The sequence below is a fragment of the Motacilla alba genome, chromosome 8, assembly GCF_015832195.1.
Source record: "Motacilla alba alba isolate MOTALB_02 chromosome 8, Motacilla_alba_V1.0_pri, whole genome shotgun sequence".
Lineage (NCBI taxonomy): Eukaryota > Metazoa > Chordata > Aves > Passeriformes > Motacillidae > Motacilla > Motacilla alba.
In genome coordinates this window covers 19,833,562-19,842,379 of record NC_052023.1, presented here as the reverse complement: position 1 = coordinate 19,842,379, position 8,818 = coordinate 19,833,562, and the positions used below count along the sequence as shown (strand labels likewise).

The 8,818-nt window shown below is 36.9% G+C and overlaps 1 long non-coding RNA gene across 1 annotated transcript; it reads left to right on the top strand.

The window, feature by feature from the left end:
* Positions 1-631: 631 nt before the first annotated feature.
* LOC119704242 lies at positions 632-8,568 on the top strand. The gene is made up of 6 exons (XR_005257884.1): positions 632-765; positions 2,824-2,931; positions 4,842-4,933; positions 5,414-5,587; positions 5,756-5,804; positions 8,497-8,568. It is a non-coding gene; the product is annotated as an uncharacterized LOC119704242 (long non-coding RNA).
* The last annotated feature ends 250 nt before the right edge of the window (positions 8,569-8,818 follow it).

Here is an 8,818-nt window from a genome sequence, read left to right as displayed (position 1 = left end):
TTATGAAAATATTAAAGGGCTTTTTCCTTAATTTTTTTCTTTACATGCAGTGCTCCTTACCCATCTACGAGATTTCAGCATATGTCCATCTATCATGTCTTGAAAGTAAGATAAATTTTGGAAGTCAGTGCTCACCTTTACCAATGCTTATTTCTCCTTACAGACTCTCTGAGAACTTCTGTGCAGTGTTGGGGTTTTTTTTGTTTAGCTGATGCTCCTATTTGAGTATCAAATTTTACTTATCCTAATTTTTTACTTCAATTTATTCAAACCCTTAGATTAAAAAGGTAATTTGGAATTCTACCATATCCTTGCAGTCCTCAGCCTCATGCCCTCCACAACGCTGTAAAACACATACTCAATTAGCTAAGTCATTAACAGCCTTAATGAAAATTCTGGGTGGATCCAAACCCAGGAATGTTTCTGCCTGGGAAGTCTCCTTTGCTTTTGGTGAAAAATTATGAAAAACTAGGTTTGGGCTATAGTTTTTCAGCCAGGTGTTGCACCTGTTGTTTTGCTTTTTACTAGGCCAGTAGGCTTGTCAAGTGCTGATGAGAATGTCAGGTGAGATGCTATCTTAATTTTCCTAAAGTCAGGATGCAAGAGAGTTTATTTCCCATCTCTTCCACACAGAGGGTCCTCTAGCCTGTTGAAAAAGAAAATTTGGTGCTGACACATCTATACGGTCTGCAGTGTTTCCTGTACTGCCTTCCAGATGGTTACAAGGAGGTGGAGAAAATATTGCAGAAATCTGAGGGAACCGAGGTAAATGTGTGGCCTGTAATTTTTACTTTTTCTTTATTTTTTAAACACGGATACTTTGTTGTCCCACCTCTCTGACAGCCTTGTGAGACAACCATAAAGAACTCAGAAATCACTTTGGCCAGTGCTTTAAGTATCCTATAAAACTGAGAACATCCCAATAACCTCGAAACAAGCTGCCTTGTAGACAGCTTTCTATACCATGCTTCAGATTTCACTTCAGGTGACTTTTTAGTAAATAATGTCCAAAAAACCAACATTTGTTAATATTGTGAAAGTCTGCAATATTTCTTAGTGAATTTAGTGCTACAGCTACATTTTTATGAACATTAAAACAACCCATTAGAAGGAAGCAATAAGAAGGAAGACGTAAAGAATTTTCACTCAAGAACTTAAGAGAAAAAGAAACTAATAAGTCAGCACTGCATTTTATATGGCTGAAGGGAGTTATGTAAAATAGGCAAATTTGTACTCTGCCTCTAGTTTCCTTATTGATTATTGGTTTTATTTAGTATTTAAATGGCATCCTGCTCTTTATAAGGTTTATCTGGTTATTAATGCTTACCTCTTTACATCTGCAGGACACTTTAATGGAAAATATCAGTGATGCAACTGTTTCCTCAAGGTGTAAAATCTAGACAAGAGAGAAAATGATTAGTCACAGTGACAGAGTGAACGTTTGGGAATCACTTTATTCTGTGCATATCATTTAAAAAATCAATAAGATGAATATATGGAAGTCAATAGTATTTACTATAGAAGAACAAGGGAAAACAGAGAAGCCATACTTTGCATTACTGAGATTTTGCTTTGTGATCAGGTCCTCTTGTGGGATGAAAATTTGAGGGGCTGTAATAAAGGTCACCTTTTCTGTGCAGTGTTTGTTCTCTTCATAGTGCTTCATGGAGAATGACAGTCAGATGCCTTAGCTCTAAAATCCCAAATTTACCCTCTCAAACTGTATTCAGAAAATGAACCCCATGACTTCTTTTCTAGCCTGGCTTTTGCATCTCCAAACTGTGTTTATTGTACTTTGGATGATTTTGAGAATATCATTTTCCTGTGCAACATTGTACATGACTTATTGATAAATATGAAAAAAATATATCTCTAAAATCTATTAACTCTTTATCCTGTGCTGTTTATGGACGATTATAATTCTGTATTTCCTCCCCAAAGGAGAGGCTGCCAGGTAATGGGATATACTGGTGGCTAGTGATGTGCTTAAGTAAAACAGGCATATTGCAAAGCTGAGGAGTTTAAATACACCCACTTAAATCTCTGTATTTCTGCTTTGTGACCAGTGCTTCCATGGCACCCAGCTGGCCTCTTGCTCAGGGGAACACCAGGGCCTGCATGTGAAACGTGCCTGGGTGGGAATGTGCTCAGGATCTCCAGCCTGCACACACACGTGCACACAGTTGGGGCTGAGATCTTGTTTTAGTAGCCCTGGATGTAAGAACCCTACTACTAACACTGGCTAGTCCTGTCAAACAACTGTGCTAACATTTTAGGCCAATGTGTTATTAATAATGCTTTTTTGGGGAAAGTCCTTTGTTTGGCACCAGAATACAGACACTGGTATTGCACTGTCACAGGTAATGGAACTGCATTGAATGGTCATGTGAGGAAACAGCTGATGCACGTGGTCAGAGTAGAACACAGCAAAAGAGAACCAGCGAAGCTGGGGTTTAAATCCTGCTTAAGTGGTGAAGATTATTTCTGACCAAGAGTAATCAAGGGTTTTCACAAGAGGGATCTGTAAAATTTCTCAGGATTTTTGGACAATATATTTTACCCTGTGGCAGAATAAAGTGGATACATGCCATGGTACAATGTGCTGAGATCTATTGATATTCTCCTTAGTACACTACGACTTCAAAGCCATATCCATAACTGCTACAGATGCTGTAGGAATAGACTCAAGTTAATTAACAAGTCTTATTTTTCTGTCAGATTTAATATGTACATTAATTTCTTACTCTGTCAATCCCATTTTCATCTCTCTTCAGAATGTTAATGTAATGGTTTTGGGTTGTTGGTTTTTCCTCCATCCTGCAGTATTCTTTGCTACAGCGATATGGGAGGAAAGATCTTTCAAGCTCTTCTCTGTCCCAAGTGAGGAGATGAACAAATGCATTCTAAAGGCATGAAGTGTTGGGCACTGCTGTGAGTACTGATCTATCTGATGACTTCTGCTTCTGTGTACGTTAAGAGCTGAAATATGATATTTTAAAAAGGTAGGTTGGGAACAGGATGAGCTTAGTGTTGAGTACTGGAGCTCACCTCAATACGAGCCTCTTTAGCAGTAGCAACTTCTCCGTGTCTGCAGCAGAGATTGACAGACTCTCTTGGCAGGTCCGAGCACTGGCTGTGGCCCTGGCACTGCTGCTAGGTTTTAATATCTGAAATGGCAGCTTCTAGCTCTGTGAGGGATCATGCAGCATTTTTCAGTGTCCTGCAAAACAGTGTCTGTGACAGGATGCTCTCCTGTCCTACAGGATCAGTGCCATCAAGATTATGGATTAATTTCCAGCCCTCTCACAACCTCAGAGCACTGACAAGGTAAAAGGAAGGTGCCTATTGGAGATTTGCAGCTCCCAGCAATGAATGCCCTCCTGAAAAAGGTTTCAGGCATGGAGTTGAGGGCTCTGGCTTCCCTTTTCCTCACCATTTTCTTTAAAAAATACTAACTTTCCTGTGTGGTTCTGGATCAGCAATAGAACAGCAGCTGAGAAACTATTTATGGTCCAAATATATAGAAATAAATATCTACACGATCTTTAGGAAATAAAATTATATTTGTGAAGCCATTACAAATATTATTTTATATTTAATTATATTTATTTTTAATTTTATATTTATAAGCAGAAACCAATAAGGAACGACTGTTTTACAAATTTACACAGCCAGCAAACCTCCGTGAAATCACAAAAAAGCCTTGTAAAAGTGTCACAGATTCAGACCAAATTCTGATACCATCATAAATGAAATGTAAAACTTTGAAAGTCTAGATTTCTTTTTTGTCTCTAATGAGAGTTCTTCTCATTAAAAATTAACACCTTTCTATTATACCTAATTTACTTATAAATCTTATTGCAAACCATTATCAACTCTCACAGACATCTCAATCAACCTTATGATTAAACCTGTTTTATTCAAGCTATTCTTTTAACACTGATTTTAATTCTATCTTAATGACTTTCCTTTTCTTCTTTGAAAATTCATTCAACTTTGGAGACTTTCTCATTGTTTCATGTGTCACTATTTTCATATCTTGGAACTTGACTATTTTTGTAGCTCCCAGCTACAAAAGACTTTATTGCAGGTATGCTTGGTTTGTTGAGAAAAAAAAAAAAGTCTTCTAGCTGTATAAACACCTCAACATCTATGAATGTGTTTTTGTAAAAGGCTTTTTACTTACCTCTTCAAGAACTGAAACACTAATAATTAAAATTGTGTTTTACACTTCACATCCATGTATTTGCTAAGCATATGGGGGGTTTAGTTGTGACTGAGTATCCAGTGAGTGCCAGCCCTGTCCTGTGACAAGGTGTTGAACGTGATAATCCTGACCAGGTGAAATGGCCAGAGGCAAGCAGGAGAATCAATCTATTTCCTTGTGCTTTGGTGTGTCAGTGCATGCTAGAATGTCTTCTGTGGAAAGTGAAGTTATTTTTCCTGATTATCTCCTGCTCTCTGACACATCATATCCACTATGAACTTACAATAAAATATATAAGAAATAAGAAGACAGAGGTTTTTAATAAATGTTAAGACATTTTGGAAGTAGAATTCATTCTTAGTCTACAAGGGTCCATATGGCATACTCTGTGTCTGGAATTCCTAGGGCAAGTTCCTTCCTATTGCCAGACACATGAATGGTGGCTGCTTCCTCTGCCCTGTTTACATGTTCCTACTCTGTCATCTCCTTCAAAGGGTGAATTTCATTCTAATTACAGTGAGTTAGGCATTCTTTGTTCCAAAAGAAAATACTGTGCTATTTCTCTTTATTGCAGTGGTATAAAACCAGGGTGTCTCAGTATATTTGAGTGCATTTCTTTCTGTTGAATCTGCAGTTCTTCCAGTTCAACATGGAATTAGTCCCACTGAGTGTACTCACAGGAATGTGGAGCACTCTTGCAGCTGGAAAGGCAAAATCTCAGTAAAGGTAAATATCTTCAGTGTTTTCATAGATGTGTGTTCTAAGAACTGAATGTCTGTTGGTCCACTAAGAGCTATAACAAAAATAAAGCATAGTGAGGATGGTATTTTTGAAAGGGTTAAGGAAACAAGAGCAAAATGTGTTGCTCTTAAATCACTTCAACAAGTGTATGCTTAAGACTTTTTGTCTAAATTTGCCGTAGGTAGATTTAATCTTAGAATCACTTTAGGTAAGTATTTTAAGAATAAGCAGGCATTTAACACATTTGTTTAAGCATTCTCCAGTACACCTGAAATTTGAAACACCCTTAATCCTATCATTCATGACAAATGGTAGTTACTTGTCTGCCTAATTTTGCCCTGTTTTTGTTTGTACAGCAGAGAACAGACTACAGAGATCTATTTTAAGGGGAAATGCTATAATATTCTGTCATTCACTCACTGCTCACATGGCATGATATTGCTGTTTGTGCTCTGTTGTTGTTAGTCTGCCAGCTTGGATGGGATAATAATCATAACACAAGATTTCAGCAAAAAGCCTACAAACCTTGAAGTCCCCATTGTGTGTTATTTGGAGAAGCAGTTTTGATATTTGTGTCTCAGCTTGCATGAGCAATATCACATTACTGGAAATTGTGTTTTCCTACAATGACTCCCACAGGTAAGGACTTTCTGCAGCGTCAAGATTATTTTGTTCAATTTGGCACAGGTAGGTTTTGCTGCAGGAGCTTGTTAAATGTGAAATAACGCAAAGTTTCGGGTCTTGAATCCAAATTTTTCCTCAATTCTGACTCTCCAGATCCTGATATACTGCTTCTGACCTTTTTAGGCAGAGGATGGCTGAGCCCTGAGCATATGGATCCTCTGTTTGAATAAAAGTAAGATATCTTTGCTACTTATGTGACATGAAAGGATACACATCTATTACCGTTTTTACTTAGAAGTGAATTAAAATTCAAATGCTTTGAATTTAACAAACATCCCTGCTTAAAATACTTATCATTTCTTGACCTGTGGGTCATTATGTCTAGACTGCTTCAGGTTGTTGCTGCTATTTAATTTATAGAGCTTTTGAAAAGTTTCCTCTCTCTTTTTTTACAAATAAAGGAATTTTGTTATTCATTGATAGGAAGTGGAGATGTTAGTTTTACCCCTCTGCTTTTAGAAAAATTATTACTACTTAATCATTCCATTTCTTTTTGTCTGAGTCCTTCATTCAAATATGGCTCTGGGAAAACATCCTGACAGATTTATTGAGAAACATTTTCCAGTAATGAAAATAAAATAATAATTTAGAAAAAGAAGTAAGTAGAACTTCCACCTTTTGGTTTTCTAGGGGAGTAGTCTCTCTTGCAGTGCATTTTGGGGTTCTGCAAGAAAAGACTTCTGCAGGAAAACTCCAAAACCTGCTCATTCAGGAATATTATGGGTTACACCTGTGGTATCTTCCTGTAGTCAGGAATATCAGTGATCTCTGCCAATAAAACAAAAGAAACCCTTCAGCCTCTGTGCTGGGATGCATTGAGCAAGTGGAGACAACTCCACAAGTTCAAAAGTCACACGAGCTCAGTTTCAAGAAAATGAAGCATTTCAGAAATGGTTTCTACTTTACTAACAATAACAGACAATGCTATATTTGCACACCATGTTCTACTGAGATTGCATATTAAAATATGTTTAAAATACTGCTCAAATAGGGAGACATTTTTGAAGCAAAATGAATAGTTATAATTTAAGCATCTTATCCGGAGGCAATTGTGTGATTTTTTATTTCCTAATGGCATATTGTATATACAGTATGTCTAGCAGTTGCAAAAAAGAAAAAATAAAACTTACTTTTGTTCAGAATAAAGTGATGACAGCGATAAGTAACTTCTAATCATATAATTGGCATTTATTCAGAAACATAATTCTCTTGAGATGGCTTGATTGCATTCATTATCACCAGTTAGAGACGACTTAATGTTTTTATCAGACTGATTCAAAAATTGGAGTACAGATGTCAAAATTTGCTCCTAAATCAGCCTGCTGGGTTTTGTTTCTTCTTGGTTTGGTTGTTTTGTTTTGTTTTTTGTTTTTTTTTGTTTGGTTGGTTTTTTTGTTGTTGTTTGCGGTTGTGTGTGTGTGTTTTAAACATTTTTGAACTTAATTTCTGTCTTGAAATTTGTTTTGAAAACCTGTGTGCCAGCAAAACTGTACAAGCTTATTTATAGAATTAAAATAAACCAATCTGAAACTAGTTTTTTTAATTCACTGCTATTCTCAAATCATTTGATTTTGGTTTGACTGTGAATTGCTTTATTGCTGTGCGTGACCTGGGATAGTGCCTATCTCTGGATTTAGCACTTCAGGAATTGGCTAATGACTTCTCAGGCCTTTGTAACAACCTCACTGGAAGAACTGTAAATTAAAGGTTAGTAGGGAACAGAAAAGTGGCAGTAAATACCTCTCAGTGGCCATACAGTGGGCAGTGAAAATTAACCCTTTACTGTAGACTGGGAAAAGCTGCCTGATACATTTGCTGGTGTTCTTCCAGCCAGAGCATCTCTATAATGCCCGCTAAATTTCTGTTTACCCTTTGAATTTTGAAATAAATGATCATTTACCATTTGAGATATCCTTGACAAACACCAGCTCCTCTATAACACTGCAGATTGACTTTTATCAAGCAGTTATAGATTATTAGCTGTGCTTCTTTTGACTGGAAAAGGAATACAATGGTATAGTTCCTCTCTGGTCGTGCTAAGGTTTTGAAACTTTCCAGAATTGTTTTAGAGACATCACTAATACATTCATAAAAAACATACTCAGTGACCTCAGATAAACCATGAGTTGATCTTGGTGAACCCAAGCTTAATCCAATCAGCAGAAAGTTAAGGAAATCCTTTATTCCTTACTGAATATGAGTTGCCAGTATAGCTAAAAAACATCAAAATACATACAAGGTTCTTTTAAGGTTCAGTTCTTCACCAGAAGATATCCCCAGCATTATCTCATTCCTCTGCTGACTATTTCCTTCCCTGCTTATAACAGAAAAATCTAGAAGTGCTTAAATTCATTCTGATGCATATTTTTGGTGAACTGAGGTAGAATTAAGCATAAAAGGTGGAGAATCTTTTGAAGAGGGTGCTTTTGCTGCATCCCATTGCGTGTTTGCATGAGTTTCTCTGTGGCAAAGATTACTCTCTGTTACTGTCTTCTGTTAGTGACTTTCTGTTACTCTGTGCTGCTAATATTGCATACTGGCAAGCTTTTCCCTGAGGTTCTGTGGCAATGGAAAACAGAGATCACAAATCATATCATTTAAGAAGAACGCTCAGTAAGTTCAATGTTAGTGCCATTAGATCTCCTGTTTGTTGTAGGGTCTGAGCTCCAAATCTGTGAACAGGGGGATTTGTTTTCCTCAGTGTCACTGCATTAGGGGGGTGGAGAGACAGAACAGGACTAGGAATGAGGAGGGGAAGAAGAAAGGAAGACTGGGAGTCAGCACTTAAGGGGAAACTGGGACTGCATTTGCCTCATTTCTGATAGTTTAACACTGTAACCTTAATAATCATCTTTTAATTGCAGATCAATGTGATGTGGGCCAATACATATATTGAGGTAATTTCTGGAAGTAATATTGCAAAACAAATGAACTGGTAAACAACGTTGTTCTCTTGAAAGATAATTTATGTATCTAGTGATTCTCTTATAGAATCTCTGTCTGGAGATAAACCCCAAGGGTTTAACATATTAATTAATTTTAAGTATTTGATTCCATCTTTAATTAGAGAGTAACCTGGTACATGTCTCCTATTCATGCCTGAGCTCGGGTATTATTCTTGATTAAGGTCTGTCATTTAGAAATCATTCCTGTGTGTAAAGTTGCTATGTTAGAGCAGTGGGTGTT